The sequence below is a fragment of the Cynocephalus volans genome, chromosome 2 (genome assembly GCF_027409185.1).
Source record: "Cynocephalus volans isolate mCynVol1 chromosome 2, mCynVol1.pri, whole genome shotgun sequence".
NCBI classification, from domain to species: Eukaryota; Metazoa; Chordata; class Mammalia; order Dermoptera; family Cynocephalidae; genus Cynocephalus; species Cynocephalus volans.
In genome coordinates, this window is record NC_084461.1 from 52,656,495 (window position 1) to 52,681,675 (window position 25,181).

At 40.3% G+C, this 25,181-nt stretch overlaps 1 pseudogene; it reads right to left on the minus strand.

Annotated features, from left to right (window-relative positions):
- LOC134370498 (cleavage and polyadenylation specificity factor subunit 5-like) overlaps positions 1-25,181 on the minus strand; it is a 90,867-nt pseudogene that overhangs the window by 20,777 nt on the left and 44,909 nt on the right.

Consider the following 25,181-nt stretch of genomic DNA (forward strand, 5'->3'; position numbering starts at 1 on the left):
TGTGAGGTGATATCTCATTGAGGTTTTAATTTGCATTTCCCTAATGATTAGTGATGTTGAGCACCTTTTCATATAACCTGTTGGCCATTTGTATCTCTTCTCTAGAAAAATGTCTATTGAGGTCTTCTGCCCATTTTTAATTGTGTATTTGTTTTTTTACTATTGAGTTGTGTAAGTTTCTTACATTTTTTTATATTAATCTTTTTTCAGATATATGGGATGATGGTTATTTTAGGTGTCAACCTGACTGGAGTAAGGGATATCTAAGTAGCTGGGTAAAGTATTATTTCTGGGTGTGTCTGTGAGGGTGTTTCCTGAGGAGACTGGCATGTGAGTCAGTGGACTGAGAAGGGATGAACTGCCCTCAATGTGGGTGGGCACCATCCAATCAGCTGGGAGCCCAAATAGAATAAAAAGGCAAAGGAAACGAGAATTCACCCTCTCTTTCTCCTGAAGCTGGGACACCCTTCTTCTGCTGCCCTTGGGCATCAGAACTCCTGGTTCTTCAGCCTTTGAACTTCAGGACTTGCACCAATATTCTCCCACCCCATCCTCAAGTCTCCAGCCTCAGACTGAGAGTTACACCATTGGCTTCCCTGGTTCTGAGGCCTCCAGACTTATACTGAGACATGCTACTGGCCTCCCTGTTTCCCCAGCTTACAAACAGCCCATTGTGGGACTTCTCAGCCTCTTTAACGTCATGAGCCAATTCCTCTAATAAATCCCCTCTCCTCTATCTATCTACATTTATATATCCTGGAGAAGCCTAATATATATAGTTTGCAAATATTTTCTCTGATTCTGTAGACTCACTTTTCATTTTGTTGATTGTTTCTTTTGCTACTCAAAAGTTTTTAGTTTGATTTTTATTTTTGCTTTTGTTGCTTGTGCTTTTGCTATCATGTCTACAAAATCATTGCTAAAACTGATGTCAAGGAGCTTGTTTCCTTTATTTTCTTCTAAGAGTTTTAAAGTTTCAAGTCTTACATTTAAATCTTTAATCTATTTTGAGTTGATTTTTGTGTAAAGTCTAAGATAAGGGTTTAATTTCATTCTTTTGTATGTGGATATCCAGTTTCTGCAACATCATTTATTTATTTTTTTTTTTATTTATTTATTTTTTTAAAGATGACCGGTAAGGGGATCTTATCCCTTGACTTGGTGTTGTCAGCACCACGCTCACCCAGTGAGCAAACCGGCCATCCCTATATGGGATCCGAACCCGCGGCCTCGGCACTCCCAGTGCCACACTCTCCCGAGTGAGCCACGGGCTCAGCCCTGCAACATCATTTATTAATCATTCATTCATTCATTTATTAAGATACTATCCTTTCCCCATTGTGTATTCTTGGCACCCTTGTCAAAGATTAATTGACTATATATGCGTGGATTTGCCCCCTTCCAGTTTAACTCTACAATGGAGTTCATTCCTTTTTGTTTTTTCTATCAGCCCTTGAAATTGGCCTACCTACTCCCCCTCCTATTACTTCTAACCATTGTTCCTGACTATCTTAGTCTGTTTTGTGTTGCTATACCAGTGACTGGATAATCGATAAAGAAAAGACATTTATTTCTCATAGTTTCAGAGGCTGGGAAATCCAAGAACACAGTGCCAGCATATGACAAGAGCCTTCTTTCTGCATGACAGAAGGGATCACATGGCAAGGAATCATGCCTGCATGTGTGTGCAGATGTGTGCATGTGTGAGAGAAAAAGAGAGAGAGGACATCCAGCCAAACTCATTCTTTTGTCAAGAGCCTACTCCCGCTATAACCCACTCCTGTGATAATGACATTAATCCACTCATGAGGGCAGAGTCCTTGTAACCTAATCATCTCTTACAGGTCCCACCTCCTAATACCATGACACTGGCAATTAAATTTCAACATGAGTTTTGGAGGAGACATTCAAACCCCAGCACTGACCATAGCTTCTCTTTTCTCTGGCCTCTGAAGAAGAGAGCCTAGCCTCATCATTTATTCCTTGCAGAGTTTTCTGAGGGTTCTGACTGCTAGTGTATTACTTTGCTATGGCTGCCATAACAAAATACCTCAGATGGGTGGGCTAAACAACATAAATGTATTTTCTCATGTTCTGGAGGCAAGAAGCCCAAGATCAAGGTGTCAGCAGGCTTGGTTTCCTCTGAGGCCTCTGTCCGTGGCTTGTGGATGGCCACCTTCTCACTGCCTCTTCACATGGTCTTTCCCCTGTGCACGCTCATGCCTGGTGTTTCTCAGTGTGTCCAAATCATCTCTTCTTATGAAGACAACAGTCAGATTGGTTTAGAACCCACCCTAATGGCCTCATTTTAACTTAATCACTTATTTAAAGACTCTGTCTCCAAATACAGTCACATTCTGAGGTACTAAGGATTAGGGTTTCAACATAGAAATTGGGGGGGCCATTTGGGGGGAACACAATTCAGTTTATAACAGCTAGTAATAGTAATGAGAAGGAAATGGGCAGGGTGTTTATGCCCTCACCCACGGTAATAGGTCACTAGGTCCCTTTGGATAATTAATAAACACATATACAAACTTGGCATTTGCCAGTTAAGAGCCAGCCTGCCCTTTACCCAGGTTCCTAGTTCTCCAGACTCAGAGATTCCAGGAGGATGTCATTAGTGAGAGGGAACTGAAATGTAGTAGTCCTCTGGGCCCCTTCTGTGCTTTGAATAATAGTGTAATCTAAACTCCCTCTTCTCTCCCATCTTCACTGGCTCCCACCTGTGTTTCACTGACAGTAGCCAAATTCAGATAAAGTCCAGTTAAGCTGATTTCTCACCCTTCTCCTTGCTTGTTGGTGACTGGAGAAGCAAGGGTATCACACTCTTGGATTGACTGATAAAGAAATGACCTCTGGCCATTTTGGATAACAACCTTTCAATTCTAAAGAAACTATAAAAGAAATTGGCTGGAGGTTCAGATGGTAATTCAGGGGGCACTTTTGATTTTCCCTCCCAGGCCTTACTCCAAACTGAGTCCAAAGGCCAAAATCCAGACATTCAATAATGCTCTGCAGTAGTGCCAAGAAGAGCCTGGAACTTGGTGGTAACTTGTGGGTCTGCATAGCCAACAACAACTGGAATGTTATTTTGTGCAATGGGATGTTAGAACGGGGCTTTCTGTGCCTCCATTTCTACTGAAGCACTAATATGACAGATATCAGAATATCAGGTAAGGTCAAGTTTCCTCACCCCCAAATAGAGAATGAAGGGGAACTTCATTAGACCTTGATGGTTAATTTTATGTGTCAGCTTGGATAAGCAATGGTACCCAGACATTTGATCAAGCATTATTAGAGATGTTTCTGCAGAAGTATTTTTTAGATGAGATTAACATTTAAATCAGTAAACATATATATGTATATATATGTATATAGGGGTGTGTGTGTTCTGTTTTTCTAGAAAACCCTGACTAATACAAGAAACATCAATGAAATTACAGATAGAGAAGAGGAACAGAGAAAGGGATTGAAGAGAGTTTGGTAAAAAGATTTCTTTGAAGAGAGAAGTGTTCTTGCTGTGAGTCTCGGCTCCTCTTTCAGGGGAGGGGTGAGGGCGATTACCTCCCACCCCAAGTAAAGGGAGAAAGGCTTCGAGAGAACCTCTCAGAGAGCTCTGGAATGTCTTTGCTGACTCGGACTGGTGCCTAATTTGATAAAGCTAATATGGACTATACTAGGGTCTGACACCAGATCCCCTTCCCCTAGGGAAATTTAGACGGCAGAGAAGGGGTGACTAACAGCTGCTTCAGTGGTGGTCCTTGGAAAGGCCTTTGGCCATGGGGTGAGCTTGATCTCCCGGAGTCTGTCTAGCTTTGGATGAGTGATTGCTCCCCAAAAACTAAATGTAGGCAGGTGGAGAAGAACCAGCATAGGATTTTTTTTCCAATGGGGCCACTCAGAGGTGTGAAGAGGCCTCAAGAAGAGGCTAAAGACTTAGCACTCCGTGTCCAGAGTCTAAGGAAAGGGTCACAGAAAGTCACCTGAAAGAAAGACGGTTCTTCCTGTGTAAAGAGAACGGGAGGATAGAGATGCCCAGCAGGGCACCTCTGAGACACCACAGGGGAGAGAAAAGACTCAGCAGGGATCATCGATGAGCGGCTGGGCCTAGAGCACAAGGAGCCCCCAGCCGAGGAAGGCCTTTGCTATTCCCATGTCTTCCTGCCCTTCCTGAGCTTCTGCCACCCAGGACAGGAAGTGAGGACCGGGACCAGGGAGAGGGTGGAGAGTTGGAGGGCCACATCCCTTCCCCAATGAGGCTTTCACAGTAAACAGGCCGATGTGGGAAAGAAGGCAGAAAAAACATCAGGCAGGTTTGGAGTTTGGCTAACACTAACCTGGGCGTGCCAATAGTAAAGCAAATCTCTGGTTACGACTTAAAGTAACTCTAGGGTTATCTATTACCTAAGAGTGAGTATTTCTACATAGGTTGAGTAGCTTCAACCAAGATTAGGGGAGGATTATTCCCCACTGAAGAAAGTTTAAAGAAGCAGTAGGACGGGAGAAACAAGTTGTGTGATGATCACAATCCACACGTCGCGCTTGTGCAGCATGCCAGCTACATTTGCTTGGCCCAGCTGGTGTGACTCTCGTAACAACCATCCTCAGATCTCATCCTGGTTGAATGACAAGTGATTGAGATGATTGCTTTTGCTTTTTGAAAAATCCCCAAGGAGGAAAATGCCACCCATGTGATTTGGAGAGAAGGAACTTAGTCAAATACGAAGAACAGAACCTGGTCCAGTAGCAGAGTAGGGGTCTCTAAGATTTACAACTTTTTATATTTATTTTTACTCCTTGCTATCACAAAGTCACATAACATCATCAATGATACACAATTTTTTATTTGGAGGAGAAAGTAAGATTCACCTAGTTTCGAAAGGACACCAGATTTCTTTTATCCTTATCCCCCAGTATTTTGTTACAAAAGCTGTGACAATGAGAACCAATGAGGTTTAGAACTCCCAAAGAAATAGAGGCTGAAGATAGCGCTGAGATGGGGCCCCTGGTGATGGTTTAGGTAAGTTGTTGGGCAGAGTAAGAGAGAAGCAAAGAGAGAACTATCCCAGAAACAACACCTCAGGAAGGAGAAAGGGAAGGAGAAGCGAAGGAAAATCTCAAGAAGGGGTGACGGTGAGGCGAAGCGTTCCACTGGCCACCTGTCCCCAAGCTCCAGCAGCTGCTGCTGAGTGACAACTCTTGTGTATAGGAGAGTCATACATCTTGAGGCTGCTGTAGCTTCTAGTCTCTACCATCTCTGACTCTGATTACCTGGACTCCAGAAAGAGTAAAACAGCAAATGCCCTACACCCTAAATCACTCTACTGAAGCTGAAAGAAAGATAAGCTTCATTACAGTAGCAAAAAGACAAATTTTTCACATAGTGAAGTTATTATAGTGCATTCTGATCAGGATAGCTTTAAATTTATACATGTACATTTCTTGCTGAAGGTGTTATTTAGTAAGACCTAAAGTAAAATTGAAAGCCAATGCATAGTGAGTTTTTTGAAATATTTATCTTACCTTCTTGACTGAAGAAATAAATTTAGTAGTTGTTTCTCAGGTAACTAAACTTTGCTGTCTGGCTTCGTTTTTTATGTATTCAATTTGACTTTAAACCTGGATTCTCTGCAAAGTTCCATAACTGCTTTAAAATATGGGCTTTATTAGAGACGTGAAAACTGAGAATGCAGTAATATTTTCTTCTCATTAACTCATCACACGATACCAACGCCAGGAACAGAGACTTGGAACACTTAGATATCCGAATTGGGAAGAGCCAAGGCCAATTAACTGTGTCTTTCCATGACCCTGAAAATAATCCAGGTTCTACAAAGGAGAACTTGATTCCTTTGCCCCCCAAATCCTTTGGTTTTGCAGTCAAATAGTACAATATTTTACTTCCATAAAAACAGTCATCTTATGTATAAGGATTTTTCAGAGGTTTGTTTTTGCTTTCTTGCTCACTGGTTGGTCATTTTTTTGGAAGCAGAGGATTCTTCTTAAATTTCATCTCAAGAGATATCTTTAGACAAAGTTGATAAACAAATGCTACATTTCTCCACTTTGAAGAAGAGCCTGGGTGTCTGATGAAGCTGTGGACTTCAGGCTGACACACATTCCAGAAAATCAGGCTGAGCCATCATCAGCATCACTCATTACTATTTTACTGAGTGAAAGATAAAGTTATAATGTAGGTAAGCAAATAGCTACACAATATAATGCAGAGTGTAGAAAAACCATAAGAGTGACACAAAGTGCTTGAGGTCAGAGAAGCCTCAGGGATTTGACTTAATAAAAGGACATGGGCAACTTCAAACTTAACTGTCTGATTTTCATCCTTAAGTGCAACTGGGTCAAGTCTCTGAACATATTTGCTCATCAGTAAAATATTGAAATTAAATATTAAATGAGAGAAGGGAGGCACCTAGCACATAGTAGGTGCCCTATAAATGCTAGTCTCCTCTATTTCCTGCAGAAATAGCTGGAACACATGGTAGCCTCTTCATACTTAACAAAGGAACTGACGAGGCCATTTTAGTGTCACTCAGCCTGGAGTTCATGCCACAGTTGTGTGTCATTCCTCTACACGTGTAGCAGCTGGTTGCACCTCCCTGAGGAAACCTGCTGACTGCTGACTACCCGCAACTACAACAGGGAAAAGCCAAAGGAGACCACACTTCCCAAAAGATGTCTTTTTCAAGGTGAGTGCTGTGTTTCCATGGACTCCTCTGGGACAATTTACGGATAAGAATATCCAATGGCTGGACAAAATGTAAAATTTTACTACTAAAAAATGCAAATTAAAAGAGAGATGCTTCTCTTCGTTTTTCAAAGTAGGGAAGATTTTTAAGCTATCAAATGCTGATGAAGTCAAATACTCTCATAGATTACTTGGGGCAGTAAGTAGAAGCAAATATTCATATAATGGCATTTGTCTGGGTCCTTAGAGAAACAAATGCTAAGACTGGACTAAACAGATAAGAACATTATGAGGAGAGAAGTTCATTTGAGAGAACATGGAGTAGGAGCCTAGGAAGGCTGAGAGAGCCATTAGACCACAGTGCAGTCAGACCTCAAGTGAAGAAGGGAAGATTGAGTGTTAGGATCCTAGACTGCCTCTGGCAGCCTAACAAAGGCTCAACAAGGCTCTGGGACGTCCTCCAGCCAAAGGCACTAGTGGGAGGAGGCTTGTGTCTCTCTGTCCCTGCCATGCTAGCTCACTGGCTGGGAGCAGCCTGTGGGAAGTGTGGCCTTGAACAGGTCTTTGGTCAAATAAGTTCTCTGTTTGGAGGGCTGTGAGGCATATTCCCATGGCCACCACAGTCACTTTTTGGTAAACAAATTTGGCAATGTATATTAAAAGCTTTAAAAACAATTTTTCTTTTTTTAACTAATAAGTCTGCCTCTTGAAATCTATCCCAAGGAAATATCCTAAAATAGGAAAAATAACCTGTGTTACAAAGTTGTTCATTAAAAGTATTTATAACAGCAAAAAATTAGAAGCTAAACATCACTTCCCATTAATTGTAACAATTTCCACCTCATCCATTTCGCTCATTTACTTTGACCACCTAACCTCTGTAGGCCTTCAGGTTTGTGAGTTCTGTAATAATGATAAAAGTGATGGTTTTTTTAAAAAAATTCATTGGTTAGCAACCTTAATCCTGCTGAACATTTTTGTGACTCTAGTATCGGAAGAAACGTACCATATCTTAATCTGGGCAGCAGCTCCCAAGGTTGTATGCATTTGTGAAAATTCACCAGACATGCACTTAGGATTAAAGCACTTGTGCACTCTACTAGATGAGTTTTAGCCTCAATAAAGAAGGAAGAAAAGAAATGATAGGGCAAGGCTGTTTAAAGTGAGAGAATGCAACTCTCGGTGTTATGAATCTCCTTTATGACTTGCTCTCAAACTCAAATGTGACTACCTGTTCATGAGATAGGACTCAACCAGGTTACAGAAATCAACTAACCAACCAGATTCTAGTTGTGGAGAAGCACCCGGGGAACAAGGGAGCTGCTCTCTACCTGGACCATTACCCATCTGACCTTTTCCTTCTCCCTTTGTCCTTGTCCCCACACCACTTATCATGACGATTTCTTCTTTCACCTTTATCCTCAGCTGCCTCCACTACTTTAGTCCTGTCACTATCACTAGTGCTGTTCATTCCAAATCCAAATCAGCACCTGTCACTCCTACCTTCACCATGCCTCCATGGAACCTCTACCAGCTGTCTTCTGCTTGCTTTATCATTTAAAAAAATTTTTTCACTCTAATCCAGAAAGTACTTGGGTGACATCATTGGATTTTTTCCTCCAATAAATATAAGCATATTATAAACTAAATCTTACTTACTGTTTAAATTAAAGCTGCAATCTGTCATTTGTTTGATGCATAACATCTGCCCCTAAGAGATGACAAAACCAATTTGAATCCAAATGAGAACACAGTTTCACTCAACCATGGTATGTGTACTCTGTGGCCCTCATCAGGACGTAAGTACAATTCCGGATGCAGATATCCAGCATTTGTAACTAAGAAACAAATTGTAACTTCGCATAATTAATTTATAAATCAGGAGTTTACACACATCTGAGAGTGTGGTGGTAGGTTGCAGCAATCTTACACCAAGCATTTAACAAATGTATACTGAGCAAATATATATTGTTGGCAAATACTGTGGTTCACTACTCAATATCCAATCTTCCCTTCTTCCATACTAACAGAACCTTTAATTTATTCTGGGTGGCAACATGCCTATGATCAAACAATAAATCAATATTGGAACATATATTCATAACGATCTTGTTCTACTTTGCCAGATACTAACTATCCCAATCTCCTTTTGCACCTAGAAATGGCGATGGGACCCAGTTATGGCCAAAAAGATGTGAGGGGAAGTTTACCCAGGGGCTTTTAAGAAAGCTTTACTTTCCTGATAAAAGGGATAAATATAGCTGGTACTATCCTTTCCTCTTTTTTCCTTAATGCAGGTATAATGTGTGGAGCTGCTGCAGCAATCTTGAGATCATGAGGTAACAAGAAAGAGAATGAAATGTCATCACATTGAAGATGGCAGAGGAGAAGGTGAGGTTAGTTCCTGGAATCAGAAGGGCAGGATTAAATCAGGACTCAGCAGTATAAAGGGCCTGGCAGTGGTACTTAGGCAATAAAATAGAGAACAAATGAAAAATAAACACTAGGAATCACAAGGTGTATTGAGAGCCCTGGTAAGTCTAGTATTTAGTTAGAACAGAGCCACACTCTCACACAAATTTGGTGTCAGTATAAATTGGTATAACTTTTTTTGGAGAGCAGTTTGGAAGTGTCTATCAGCATTTAAAACGTACAATCCTTTAAACTAGCAATTCCACTACTGGGAAATTATCCTACAGAAAAACACAGGTGCAAAAAGATATATGCACAAGGTTATTTATTACAGTATTGTTTGAAGTAGCAAAAAATTGGAAGCAACTTACATATGAAATTGGGAAAACAAATTAAAGTACATACATTTATAAAATGAAATAATATTCAGCTGCTTAAGAAAGAATAAAGTAGTATACATGTAATGACATGCAAAGATGCCCAGGAGATGCTCTTAAGGGGGAAAAATAGAGCAATATGTACAGTATGAACCCATTTTGTAAAAAAAAAAAATCAAAAACAGAAACTAAGAATGCTACCTGTGTTTGTTAGTATACACGTAGAAAAAAGTCTGAAAGAGAAGAGCGAAACAGATAAAATGGACACGGTTAGCATGTTTTCTAACATACCATTTCTGATAACTATTACCGGTGTGGCAATATTAACTGAAAGCAGACAATAGGAATAACTCAAGGCTGAGATTCAGCACGGGTGACCAGGCCATAGAAAACTGCAGATTTAAAGCAGCTCCAAAACAAGAAACCTTCCAGACAAGTTTTGGTAAGGGAAGCAAGTGAATGCCAAAGCATAATAGAGAGGAGAAAAGAGAGGCATCAGGCGACTCAAAGTCATTATCATGATAAAGAAAGGTTCAGGAAATCTATGCAAGACTAGGAGATTGTGTTATGGAAAAAGAGAGGAAGGTCTGAGTTTGAGTTCCTGCAGCTGGAACAGATCTGAACAATGAAAAAGCCTGTCAGGGGAACATGCCTGTGATTGGCTGAAGGGCAGACAAAGTTATGATGTTAAGACCTTCCTCAAATGTGCACCGCAGACTACGCTTTTGATCATAAGGCTAGTTCCCCGTCCACCCACCAGGGTGCACCCCAGTTCCATCTGCTTTTCTACCTAGGTTTCTCTCCTTCACCGCAAGACAGTATATTCTCGAAATTTGTTCCCCTGGCCTCTGCCCCCAAACAACATAGTTTCATTTGAGGGTTTCAAAGGGAATTTATTGCTTAAAATGTCAGAGGATAACAAAACAAATGCTACTGATCTTTATTGTTAGTCAGTAGAATGAGCCTATCCCGCCTTTACAGTTTATTGCACGCATGAACACATCTCTCTTAGACCTTGATTATGAACCCAGCCGCTAAATGCCAACCTGTCCATCTTTTTATTGCTGGTCAGATTTCTAAATTCCCCTTCATACTATCTTTTCTCTAGCTTTAGCTCTTTTGGTTTGAGTTTTAACATTAACACTAATGGGGAGTACTAGCTTATAGATAAATCCATAGTGTTTCAGACAAGCTTCAGACCTGCACCTCCCATCTCAATTTCTTCTCAACTCACTTAGAACCATTTTCTAACGAAGGTCAATGATGAGGTTCTGAGGAAGATGGTATCAAAAACTGGGAACCAAGGGTATCCAACAGAGTTTTTAGTTACCATACACATTAATCAACTCTGGCTAATTTGTATAGAAAAGGACTTTATTAAAAGATCACTGGTGGCTCACATAATCTCTGGCAGGGCTGGAGAACCTGGCTTTGGAAGCCATACAACCAGAAACAAAGTGCTCAGTCTCACTGCACTGAATGGGTCCTAGGAAGACATTAGTGCCTGAACTGTTGGACATTTTACTTGGCTCTCTCTGCCAACACCAAACATGCCAGACACCACTCCTGGAATCTCCTTAGACACCACCAGGGACAATCTCCACAAATCCCACCTGCCCCTGGAACCACTGATGCTGCCTCTATAAACTGCATTCACTGCTGCCAATACTAGCTCCACGAAAATGGGTTCCTTGTGGTCTCTGCTTCATGCATCTCTAGCTTCCAATGCCAAGTTTGGTGCAGATGCATCTGGCTGGTGGAACCTCCAACATGCGCCCACACCCTGGATTCAAGGGAAGCTGGGAGAGTGCCACTAGCCTTTTTAGCTTCCATAGTGGATACTTGCATCATCCACACCAGGTGTCAAAAAGAGTGTGTGGAAGAGTTGAATATATCAGATGTTGGTTTACATCAGTAAAGAGTTTCATGAGACTGAGTGAAAGGATCAGTAAAGTCAGATCTTCACCCTAGGATAGATGAGGGGTTGAGCTGGATACAAGGAGAGAGAGAGAAGGAAGGAAGAATATTTTCTAAGAACATATATTAGAGGACATTTTCTGATTAAAGAAAATAAATATTCATTATAAATAAAAGTGCTGAAGATACCAAAAAGTTCAAAAAAACAAATAAAAATGATCTATAATCCTCCAACTTCATCATACTGCTGTTAACATTTTAAGTGTTTTCCACATCTTCTATTAATATATAGATCATAGTCTATGTAATATTTGATTGTTTTTTTTTTTACAAATTATGATTTTTTTATGGACTAGTTAAACTTCCATTCTTTGGAGGGACTCATTTTTTGGCATATCATAGATTTTTTTCCTTAAATTCCTAGAAGTGAAATAAATGAGTCAAAAGAATATGAATATTGACACGTATTATCTCGTTGCTGCAAACATATTGTGCATTTTTAAAGATGAATTTTGGAATATTTAATCTTTGAAATTTCACCAATACTATGTATAATCATTTTTTTTAATCTTCAAGGTAAAAACTTATCCCATTCTTGTTTTGTATTTATCTGATCATAAGTTTTACATCTTTTACTATATACATATGCAAATTCCCATGTCTTTTCCTCCTTTTTCTTTTGAAAATACTTTTCTTTTCATTGATTTGCAAGATGTATTTATATAAGTATATAAATCCTTTGTCAAGTAGGTTTAAAGTAATTTAAATTTTTATTTATCTTGCAAGTTTTACTCCCATGTAAAAATTTGAGATGTTTATATAATTATATCAATTTTTTACATTTTCTAACTTTAGATTTGTGCATCATCTCTTGAAAGCTAGTATTTTTAAATAAATGTATGGGTTTAAATCATAGGGATAAAGTGAACAAATCAGCTTGTTGTTCAACTTTATACATTTTACATTTTTCAGTAAATGGCCCATTCTCCCAGTTGCTCAAAACAAAAACCGTAGAGCCAAAATTGATATTTATTTATTTTACCCCTACCTCCAGCCCTCAGGTCTACCTTTAAAATATGTATCCAGATCTGATCACTTCTCTTCAACCTAGGCACTTCCTCCCAGGTCCTAAGCACACATATTTCTCACTGGATTCTTGCCCAGCAGTTTTCTAATTTATCTCCCTGCTTCTTCCTCTGTCCCTTACAGTCTATTCAGAATGACCCTTTTGAAATGAAATCAAATTACCATACTTCTCAGCTCAAAACGTGCAATGGGTTCCCATCCCATGCAGAGTAAAAGCCAAAGTCATTACAATGAACCCTGCAGGGTCTGATGCTAGCTCCTCGCTCCTGGCCCCTAACCTCACCTCCCCTCACTCTCCCCCTCTACACCTGCTCTAGCTGTACGGGACTCCAAGCTCTACTCAAACACACTGAACACATTCCTGTCTCAGGATCTTTACATAACCTGTTCCTGCTCCTAGGAATGTTCCTGCCTCAAATACCCAAAAGCCTCACTCCCTCACTCCATTCAGGATCTCTGCTCAAATGCCACCTATTCAAAGTCCTTCCCTGAGCACGCTGTTTCAAACAGCACCTCACTATCACTGCGATCACTTTATCCTCCACAACCTGCTTTATAATTCACAGTAGCATTTATTATCATCGGAGCCATGCATCTGTCATTTGTATGTCTGTCTGTTCCTCCTAGAATGAAAGCTCTTTGAGGACAGGGGATGTATCCTCAGCACCTAGAATGGGGCTTGGCACTTAGCAGGTACTCAGTAAATATTTGTCTTAGGTCGAGTTCCCTAAAGCAGACCCCAGGGCAAGGGCAGGCATGCAAATGATTTAACTTGGAAGTGGGAAGGGAGTGAGGGAGCAGCGAAGTCCCAGCTGCAGCCTAATCCTGCGTGGAGCTCTAGCCTGTCACCCAGAGGCAAGGGAGCTGAGCTTCATACTCCCTCCCCTGTCAGACCCTGGCCACCCAGAGGGATGTAAACTCACATGCATTCTTGCCTCTCAGCTCCAGGCGCTCAAGAGAAATCCTCTAAGAAATGAAACAAATATCAGCCATTAGCAGCAAGGTTATGAAAACTAGTAAGAAGGATCCAAGGTATTCACTATAATAGTGAATGAATGTATGAATGCACAGATGAATGAATGAATGAATGAATGACGAAGGACGATGTTGAATTTTTGTAATTTTGATGGTGGAAAGTGTTGGACTAATGAAAGGTGGGTGTGAGAAGTATCAACTTGATAGCAGGTACCAGTCTGTATCTTCCTGATCGGTGGGATCACACTGAGCTAGGCTTCCCTGTGCATATTTGCTGCAAAATGAGGTTGGGACTGACTAATGCTGGGACACTGGATATTTCTGCTGGGGACAGAATGGGATGGGACAATCAGCAGAGCAGGCAATGAGCAGTTCTGCTCAAATTCTCAGTCACATACACTACCAATTAGAGAGTCATCTGGATCAATGGATTTCAACTTAGGGGATGTGCCAGCTGCATGTGAAGGAAATTTTTCTAACTACAACCCTTTCCTCAAATTCTGGCATGCCCCCTTAAGAAAGCATATCAGAATATTTCATTAGGAACAAACAAAGGTAATTTGCAAAGTATCCCCCCACCCCCATCCTCACCCTAATGGTGAATAAGCTTCTCCTTTAGAATTCTAATTCCCCTTGAAATAACCAGGTCCTAGAGACTGATTCACAAAATTTTGTGTGGGTCCTGGGCATCTGTAATTTTAAAAGTCTCCCAGGCTATTCTGGGGCACAGCCAGAGTCACAAAACTCAGCTGAAACTCAGCTAAGTCTTTCAACCACTCCTACCAGAAGTGGGTTCTTTTAATAACATAATCAGAAATTTACCCTCTTTGCACTAGGCAAGGATACTGAAGAAGGAGAGGATTCTCCTCAGCTTTGAATTATAAAAAATTTTAACTATATAGAAAAGTTGGAGGAAAGGGTACTACAAACACACATATGCTCTCTTGCTAGATTCAGTAATTGCTAATGTTTTGAATGCCACCATATTTGCCTTATTCTTACTCCTACACATACATACACATACACACATGCATGCCTATAGACAAATCAATATGCATGTATATATAGTGCTGAGTCACTGGAAATGAGTTGTAGACAGCATGACCCTTTACTCCTAAATATTTCAGCATGAATCTCCTAAAAATAAGAACCTTCTCCTAGATGACCACAATACCAGCATCATAGTGTACCTGTCTGGGTCCAATCAGGAGACAGAAACTACATGATTACTTAAAAGGGTAAGTTTAATATAAAGAATTATTCAGATACAGTAGGCAGTCAACTATAAGGAGATAAAGAGAACTCTAATGAGTACACTAGAGCTGAGGGAAAGTACCAAGAAAGGACCAATTGGAAAAACTGTTCAAACACAGCTGGGTTCAGACCTCGCTGGAGAAAGTATGGTGGCAGCCGATGGAGGGTGTAGAAGTCCGCTGGGTTTCCCATGCCAGACCTAGCCTGCGGTCACTTGTTTGCAAACAGGAAACAAGCGCAGGCATGCAGAGAAAGTCAAAATGCCTCTGCAGGCACAAGGTGTGAAACAATGTCATTGTTAGGAGTCACTTCAAAGAAGTCACTGGGTCTGGTTGGCTCACTGTGCACTCTGGGCATGCAACTGAGGCAGTGTGCCACCAGATGTCCCCAGACACACATGCACCACTGACAAACTGGATAGCTGGAGCAAAAAAAGCAAAACACAGCATTCTGAAATCAGGAAGAGACGCCCCTTTCCTCCAGTAACATCCCTCCTGTGCCCTTTATCGACAAAGTTTAACATTGTACTCACCATAAAGGAGAAATGTTTGAAGAGTCCAGTCTGTTACTACAGAACAGGACTGAAGGGCGAATTGGAGCTGTGGCAATAAATTGGTAATTGGCACACACATAAGAAAACTAATAATAATTCCCTGATAATAGCTAATCCTAGTCCATATTCAAATTTTCCCAATTGTCTTAATGATACTTTTGTGGGATTTTTTTTTTAACCAAGAGCCAGTTAAAGTTATATTTGATTAAGTCGTTTTAGTTTTTTTGGTTTTTTTTTTTTTTTTCAGAGCAGTTTCAGCCTTTTTTTTAGTGACCTAGTCGTTAAATTATTATTTTTAGAAGAAATTATGTTAGTTGTTTTACAGATTGAGTCACATTCTAGATTTACCTGATTGTCTCTTTCTGTTGGTGTTTAATCTGTTTTCTGTCCCCTGAACTTCTTGTAAACTGGAAGTTCAATCTAAAGAGTTGATTAGAGTCAGGTGAAGTGTTTTAGCAAGAACACTTCATGAGTGACACTGTGCACCTCATATTGCATCACATCAGTAATATATAGCATCTGTTTCCACTATTAAGGCAAGAAACTTGATCTCTTGGTTAAAGTGTGATGGCCAGATATCTCCACTATAAAGGCATGGTTTTCCCTTTGGGGTGTTATTTTGACACTGAAAATCCATGGAGTGTTACTTTGACACTGAAAATATGCTGTTCACCAACAACCTTTCACTTAATGCTTTTAGCACCCAATTTGTCATTATTGGGTGCAAAATGGACATTTTATAATTCAGTCTTTCCTTCTATATTTTTTAACTGGCATTCTTCTGTAAAAAGGAAGACTCCTTCATCAACTGGAAATAAACTACACTTTTCCTAAAAAAAAAAAAAAAAAAAAGAGAAAGAGAAAGAAAAATGCATGATTACCTATTTTCAGAGTAAGGGAAAGAGAGTTTTGATTGAAGGGACAGAAGAATTATTTGGGAGAAGAGCTTAGGGGTGGTGAGTATGTCCGAGGATGACGGGGGAGCCCTGGTCCCTGTGAGACCCACGTGAGAGAGGTGCTAGAGGCTGGAGGGAGACCAGCATAAGCCATCTGTTTTGCAGGTTGCTGCCAAGGGCCTGGAGTGGCTCACTCAATTGTCTTTCCAGTCACCTTCAGCATGTTGGCTGCAAATTGTTAATGCTTACTTCAGACAAGTGACGATGTTTCATTAACAACTAAGACAGAATGACCAAGTGGCTACAGGGTAGAGGCTACCTGGACTTCTGTGTGTGACAGTATGCTAAAAACATGACACAGTAAACAAAAATGAGGCATTATTGTGTATTTTTGCTCTTCTACACAGTTATCTTCTCAATAGTTTAATGGTTTCATGAAAGAAAGTTTTTAAAACACCATCTCATTTAAAATTTGAGATCCTCAACTAAAAACCTAGGCATCTGATTCAATTTTACATACCTCACATATTTCCTCAATGCTCAGATATTTTCTACGTGATTACCTTATTCAAATTTATATTTCAAGAGCTTTATAAAATACATTATCTAAACGGGAAAGGGACTGCCTAGTAAGCTCAGCTGCTTAGAGTACAGTGATATAATACCAAGGTCAGGGGTTCAGATCCCCATACTGGCCAGCTGCCAAAGAAAATTTTTTGTTTCAGAAAGAAACATGATGTCATGTAAAAGAGTACTGGACTAAGACTTATGACCTGAATTCTGGTAATAACCAGCATTATAACCACAGACATCTTACTTAACCTCTGCCAGAATCAGCTTCCTCACCCCTAGAAAGAAGGTATTAATTCCCTGGTGGTGTAGAAAGTAAGCATAGGTTTTAGGAACAGAAAAATCTGGGCTTGTAGCCTTAGACTCCCTCATTCTTGATATATGACCTTGGTAAATAAACTAAAATTGTAAGAGCTTCAATTTCTTTCTTTTTGTTTAAGATATTTAAAGCTTTATTCTTTTAAAAAATGCCTTCACTACAAATTTAAAATCTGGAGAAGCTCCTTTTTAACAAGTTCACAAATGTGATCACAGAAGCAAGTTCATTCATTTAAAAAGAACATTTTTAAACAGTTAAAGATTATATCTATAGGCATTTTCCATCTTCTAAGAGGCAATGCATCCCCAGGCAGCCTGAGCACCAGGATTCGTGGAGTTGCCTTACCTTCAAGAATTTATAACTTAATTCCTACACTTAAGAGGGAAGGATAAAATGTAGGTAGTCTGACAGGGGAAAACTATTCCCAAGTGACCCTCTTGGACGGATCCCCACGTTTTCCACTCGAGATGATGTTGAGTTTTTCTTTCTTGTTGGCCTTTTGGATGTTTCCCAGATGTATTACTATTATGGCCTTTCACTTTTTTCACAAAGGTGAATGAAAACTTTCTTTGAATATAGCATGATATTGGGATGTGACCTCTGGTATCTAAACTCACTGGTTCGTATGTGATTGAACTTTCAATGAGAATATTCCATGTCATTCATATTTCTTGATGCCATAAGAAGCGAGAGGACAAAGGAACTCAAAGAAATTCAGCAGCCCTCCAATTACAGGACAGCAGTTCTCACATATAGTTCACAAGGCTGGGGCTGGAGGTAATTCACATAAGGCAATCACCTGATTCTTACCTGGAGCCAGTGTTCAGAATAGACCACAGACATATCATCAAAATCACAAATCAACAAAAAAGCGTAAGGAGCCCTCCTAACACATCAGAGATCTTCAGATGAAGAGAAAATACTTATCATATTAGTGGTTGATGACTGCATGATGAATTACCCAAAAACTTACTGGCTTAAAACAGCAGTAAACATTTATTACACTCAGTTTCTGTAAGTCAGCTTAGCTCAATGGTTTCTGGCTCAGCGTCTCTCATGAGGCTGCAATCAAGATATCAGCCAGGGCTATAGTCATCTGAAGGCTTGGCTGGGGCTGGAGGATCCACTCCTCCCCAAAAAACCAAAATAGAATAAGGCAAAAGCAGCAATGCCTTTTATGACCTCGTTGTGGAAGTCACACCTTGTTACTTTGGCCACGGTACTCATTGGAAGCAAATTACTAAGTTCAGTCTGCATTCAGGAGGAGATGAATCGGCTCCATCTTTTAAAAGTAGTGTCAACTTGGAAGCATTTTTAAATTGGGGCAAAAAACAACACATAAAATAAAACTTACTATCTTATCCATTTTTAAGTGTATTGTTCAATAGTGCTAAGTATATTCACACTGTAGTGAAACAGATCTCCAGAACATTTTCATCTCACAAAACTGAAACTCTATATCCATTTTTAAAAATCTCCGCATTTCCTCTTTTTCCAGTCCCTGTTAACCACCACTCTACTTTCTGTTTCTATGAATTTGACTACTTTTGATTCCTCCTATAAGTGGAATCATAGAGCATTTGTCTTTTTGTGATTGGCTTATTTCACTTAGCATCAAAATATCAAAGTCATAACATCTTGTTTTCATCCAAATCTTTTCTGATTAAAAAAATTTAATAGCATTGACATGTCCTCCTTGAGTAATGAGTTTTGTGGGGAAATCATTGGTCTAAAAGTGAGAAGTTCTGGATGTTTTTCCTTATTCTGTCACTTACCACCCCTGTGTCTACAGTTCAATAATCGTCACCTAAAAGTGAAGTGATTTAAATATATAATCTCTAAATCTCCTTCCAACTCTGATAGTCTGTGATTTAAATTCCTATCTGCTATGGTCGATCTATGTGGTCATTGCTTTGCTTCCCATTTGATTCACTGGCCCCCTTGTGCCATTCTCTGTCAACCAGAGCTTCCTGACAACCAGAGCTTCTTCTGGCTCACTCAGACCCAGGCAGGAGCCTCTGGCCTTCCCCACACTGTTCTGAATTTTGTTCCTGCCCAGCCTTGGCTCTTGACCTGCTCTGGAGCTCCCCTGTTCTTAGGTTTTTCTGTGCTCCACCTACTCCCTTTCTGACTGAGGTCCTGCCAGCTGAGGTTCAGAGCAGCCTTCCTTAACTCTGACCTCTGTCTGCCTAAAAGCTACAAGGTCAGCAGCAGCCACACTGAGCCTTGTCTTTCGTTATCCCCACTCCTCAGTCAGTCTTACTCTTACCACTTCTCTTTTTAGGTCGGGCATGAAGGGAGAATCTTGGGGCTCTGTGGGTGTGGTTTAGGGTAGGCCATCTTTGGTGTGGGGAAGGCAATATGGAGCCCGAGGCCATCCTAGGCAGGAAGGGGAGAAAGGGTAGACCACACCATTTAGGGACTCTTATATCAGGATCCCAGCAGCAAATTGATGGCCCAGTCACAGAATAGTTAGAGGAGGGTTTAAAAGGGATTTTTTACGAAGTGGGTATGGGCAGTGTGTAAGGATTTAATAAAGGATAGTACAGTACCACTGGGTTCAATTACAACACCTCAGCTGGAAAAGACATGGAGAGGGATCAGTTACTGGAACTTGGAGAAGAGAATCATGCAGAGTGAGTGTAAGGCAGTCCTGCAGGGAAAAACCAGAGGCATAACTAGCCTCCCTCTCCCCCTCCCTACTTCTTATCTCCCAACAAGGATTCCTAATTGGCAGAACCCAACTGGAGGTCAGAGGGCAAGGGAATCCATTGATGAAAACCATACAGGTGAGTGTCCCCAGGCAGAAGCAGGGTGAGAAAGGTGGAGAGTGACTCCAGTGGTGGGAAACAAGAAAACAGTTCCTTACCCATTCACATATGTCCCAGTGAAATCAAGTTAGGAGGAGCATCCAGAGACGCCTTGAAGGGAAGGGGTAAGCATACCTGCTTCACCTAGGGTGAGGAATGAGTTGAATGCATATAACCTCTGTTAATTCCAGCTGTTGTCATCATATAAATAGACTCTTACCCTGCCAGCTGCTTTCTGAGCCATGACCCTGGTCCTGCAGTGGTTCTGGGTCAACAAAAGCCTGGACTGGATTGATTAGCTCACTTTGCTGGTCCCTGGGAAATCTGAGGAGTTGGCTACAGTGGGAGATTTGGGAGCACAGAATCAAAGCCCTTGAATATCTGGATGGGGTGGAGAGAGTTCTAAGAATAGAGAAAAGGGGAGAGAAGAAGGCTGAAAGGGTGCTGACGACACACCTGGCTAAGGGACAGATGTGAGCTTACTTAAGAGGGCATTACATTGGGTTAATAGAGCACAGAACGTGCTTTCCATGGAATGGTGCCATCTCTATTGCCTGAGATGTGCTGTGCAGACTGAACAACTGTGGGGACTGCAGTGGGGGCAAGGAAGACAGCAGGTGCATCCTTCCTTCAGAGTCCTGTAGCTCAGAGTTTGGCTACAGAACACCACCAGTGTTTCTGCTTGAAACACCAATGCATATGAGTAGCTTTCACTGTAGCTCAGTGTATAGAGAGAGAAAGAGAAGAAGAAAAGACAGAGAGAGAATCTGATTATCCAATTCACTTGTGTATGAACGAGTGGTTGTGGTGCTCACATCTGATTCAATCAATGACTCGTGTTTATGGGTGGGTCAGGGGGAGGGTGCCCTACGGGCAGCAGGAGCAGAGCAGGCTATGGGTTGAGCGAGAATTTAGAAGCATGTGTATGACAATCACACTCTGCTTCTTGTCAGTGGCACAATATGTATTTAACGTAGCCTCTTGGGAATATTAAAATCCAATATAATATAAGCCAGTGGAAAGTAACTTTTCTTTTATTCTATCCACTGGGCAGTGCCTGAAAGAAGGGAGTGGCCTGGTCAGCCGAGGGAAGGGAGATCAGAACGCCATGTGGCCATGACCTCATCTCACTTGCTTCAAGATGCTGCATCCACCTTGATCACAATCACAGCTCCCAAGAATTCATCAGAAGGAAGAAAGAGGAAGGTGAAAAGAAAAAGAGAGGAGAGAGAGAAGAGAAACATAACCAATAAACATAAGCTCTTCTAGGAAGAATTTTATTGTCGATAATTCCCTAAGGGAACAACGTCTTCTGAGAAGCATGAAGCATAATCTTTCCCCTTTCCTTCTGTTTCTGTTCTTTCCCCTATGGAAAAAAAAATCTACTAATTTTGTATTAAAAACAAAATATATTTTATTCTTGAGTGCTCTATAATTGTGTAGGAATGTGTATCATTTCCTCCCCATAATTTTGAGAATCTTTTTGAAGACAGTGACACGTTCTGACTCTTTAAGAACAAAACAATTCAATTTAAAAGTCACTGAGTGACAGCAATCAAAGTTCTGAAGTGAAGCAGTTCGCTTCAGCACTTGTTCAAAATGTCATTAGAAAACCAACATATAGCAGGTTGTTATGGCAACTGGAATACCAGAGTTTATAACATCACAGTAATTAATGTTATCCAAACGTTATTAATCTTTCAACATCACTCACGTCCTCTGAAGAAACAGCAGTTCTGGTTCTCCTAGGATTTTTTACTAGTGTAATCCCTTGCAGCTTTCTTCACATTTCATTTTATTTTTAAATAGATCTTACTCCAACTTTGCTTTCGTGAAATTAGTTATTGCCTCTACTTCTTTACTCATTCTATTGTGGCTGCTTTTTTTATATATATAAAACTTGAAATAAAATGGAAAAAAAGGGATTATAGCTAAAAAAAAAAAAAGAACAAAGTCTAAAGAGGAAACGATTTATACATTTAAATGTGGAAAGCCTGAGAAAATATTAAAATATTTTGCACACAGATTTGTAGCATTAACTCACATTTGCATTGCACTTTATAATTTTAAAGCAGCTTTACATATATTATCAGCATAACATTATTTAACATAATAACCCTGAGAGGACAAGGAATATTTTTGAGTGCCAACCGTGTGACAGATGTGATCTGCATGCCTGAATTTTTCAGTTCTCACAACAACCTGCAAGATGGGTGGTGGTGTTTAAAAATATGCCTCCATAGTTCAACAACAACAAAAAAAGAATAACTGAATTTAAAAATGGGCAGAGGACTTGAGTAGACATATCTCCAGAGATGATATATAGATGACCAACAAACATTTGAAGATGCTTAACATCACTAATCATTAGAGAAATACAAATCAAAACCACAATGAGTAGCCATTAGAATGGCTACTATCAAAAAACAGAAAATAACAAGTGTTATCAAGTATGTGGAGAAATTGGAACCCTTGTGCACTGTTGGTGGGAACGTACAATGGTGCAGTCACTATAGGAAACAGTGTGGAGGTTCCTTAAAACATTAAAAGTAGAACTGCCATATGATCCAGCAATCCCACTTCTGAGTATACATCCAAAAGAATTAAAAAAAAAATCTCAAAGATATTTGTACACCCATGTTCACAGCAGCACTATTTACAATAGCTAAGAGGTGGAAGCAACTCAAATGTCTATCAATAGATAATGGATAAACAAAATGTGATAAATAAATACAATGCAATATTATTCAGTCTTAAAAAGAAGAAAACCTTGTTACATGTTACAACATGGATGAACCTTGAGGACATTATGCTAAGTGAAATAACACAGTTACAAAAAGGCAAAGGTTTATTTTCATGTAGAAATAACATCTATATCACCACTGAGAGGAAAAGTCCATGTTTCTTTGAGTGCAATTTCATGCTATATCCTAGAGTTCCCTGGTTTTTATGCAAATGAGTGCAAAAATAAAAATAAAAAATAAGCAGTAAGCCAACATAGAAAAGCAGGCTTACACTGATTCATATATGACAAAACTTTTAAAGACTATAAAAATTTAAAACTTTTCTCCCCCCAAATTGTCTGTAATAATGTCATCCCAAGAAGATTTATTGTATATATGCCATAGTTTTGCACTATCCCCTGGCCCAATACCACATACTCCTAAAGGTATAGATATCCCAGTTGATAGAATGTGCCAGTACTTAAAGCCACACCATACAGTTAGAGCCCCCAAGCTTCAGGACTCAGAGCTTCCATGACAGGGAAAATTCCATTTCCCGCTCCCTTCTCTCAAAGCCAGTGTTCCTGAAGAGAGAATTTCTGGCATCATTACACTGGAAGCAGAACCCGAAATTAAAGTTTGCCACTGGTCGTGTTCAGCACTGGAATGACACCGAATTCTTGGAGCAGCTTCCACACTTTCATCTTCCCAACCAACTCCTAGTTGTACCTCACAACTCTGCTTGGGCATCACCTCCCGGGAGAGCCTTTGCTGAGCCCACCCTTCCAGCCACACTTCCTCACTTTCTCCTCTGCATGATTCCAGGACTGCAGGAGCTAAACTTTTCTGTCACAAAGATCAGAGACAGTCTTGGGTGACCTAAGGTGATGTGGGTGATTATAAAGGCACATGAGGCAGTAAGGAAGCACAGACATCAGTCCACACAGCTACACAGTCCAGCTTCATGGAGCCCTGGAACGTCTGAGATGTGAGTCCCTCCTGTGACTGTGCCACACTCAATTCACTTCTCTCTTTCTCCAGCTCTTTCTGCTTCTGGTTCTTACTGGTTCATCTGTTACTTCCACTTCTATTTTAGTTTCTCACACTGGAAAATGCCTATGAGAGATCACTGGTTGGGTCAGCAAGTCACCTCCCCTACTGGGCAGAATTCTGGTATTAGATCTCTCCAGAGCCCATGGTAAACCTAAGACGGTTGCCTTTGACCAAGTTACAGGTTCCTGATCAATTCAGTCATGGTCAATTAACAGGGTCACATGATGGAAAGCATGACAACTTACGTACAATAAACAACCTTTGCTACTTTGCTCAGAAGGCAATTTGCACATACTTCCATTGTTGCATGTATTGTAATATATTTAATTATTTCTTCACAGCCCAGTCCCCTACAAGACTATAACTCTGAGGCCAGTAACAACATCTATCTTTGCACCTCCAGCATGTAGCACAGTGCCTGGTACATGGTAGACTCTCAGTAGAGGCCTGCTGAAGTTAACGAAGTAAAGGTAGAATCAGAAAACTTGAATTCAAATTCCAATTTTGCCATTTCTTTGCTATCTGAACTAGGCTTCATATTTTTGAACTTCCCTTTCCTCTTATGTAAAAAGATATAACTTTGATAAATATTTTTTAAATGTAGACATACCTAACACAGTTGCTCTGTATGTGTGTGTATACTCTCTGTTTATACCACTGCCGTATATTGTAATTATACCCAAATATATCTTTTCCTCCAATCAGAGGGTGGTTTTAAGGACAGGATCTGTGTCTCACTAACCTTTGCACCCTCACCCCACCCCAAATCTCTGCACATGTTAGGTATTTGATATAATAAATGGAGTAGAGAGCCAACAAATTTAGAAGCTGTATGTGCTTATGTTTTTCAAGACTTAAAAACAAGCAAGAACTATGAATCATCATAAATGATGGTTAAACTTGGTTTCAATAACTCTGAGTGGCTAGCAATCTTCTAAGAGCCAAATGCAAACCAGGTTGACTATGTCTCAGTTTTTCAGTGTGTGTCTCCACCTACTGCATTTACGGAAAAATGGCTGAAGCATTCCTTCTGACAGTGAGGTTTTCAAGCGCTTATCCCTGGATCACTGAAGCTCTACACAGGGCCGCACAACACAAGTACATGTTTTCAGTCACCACTAGAGGGCAGGCTAACGTTTACTTCAGGGCACCACCAAGCAAGGGCAAGCGAGTATTCAGGAAAAAATAAACACACCACTTGTTTCTCAGGCTTGTTTCTAAATGGAAAAGTACATGTGGGCATGTCCAGATTTGTATTTCGTGTTCCCTAAAATAGTGATGAGATCTTTCGGCTCACCTTTCCTTTTGTTTTCTAGCTCCTCCTTCAAGTTCTTTCTCCTTTGGATTGTAACAAATAAACCTTTTTTTTTTTTCCTGTCAAAGGCTTAACCCACAAAAATAAACCAAGATGAGGTAACACAAGTAAACACTGCATCATTTAGTTGGTGACAGTTGTACAGCTGAGGTTTCAATTGAGTTTCTTTTCAAATAAATTGTTTTTTAAAGATCTGATTTGTCTAATTTTTCATA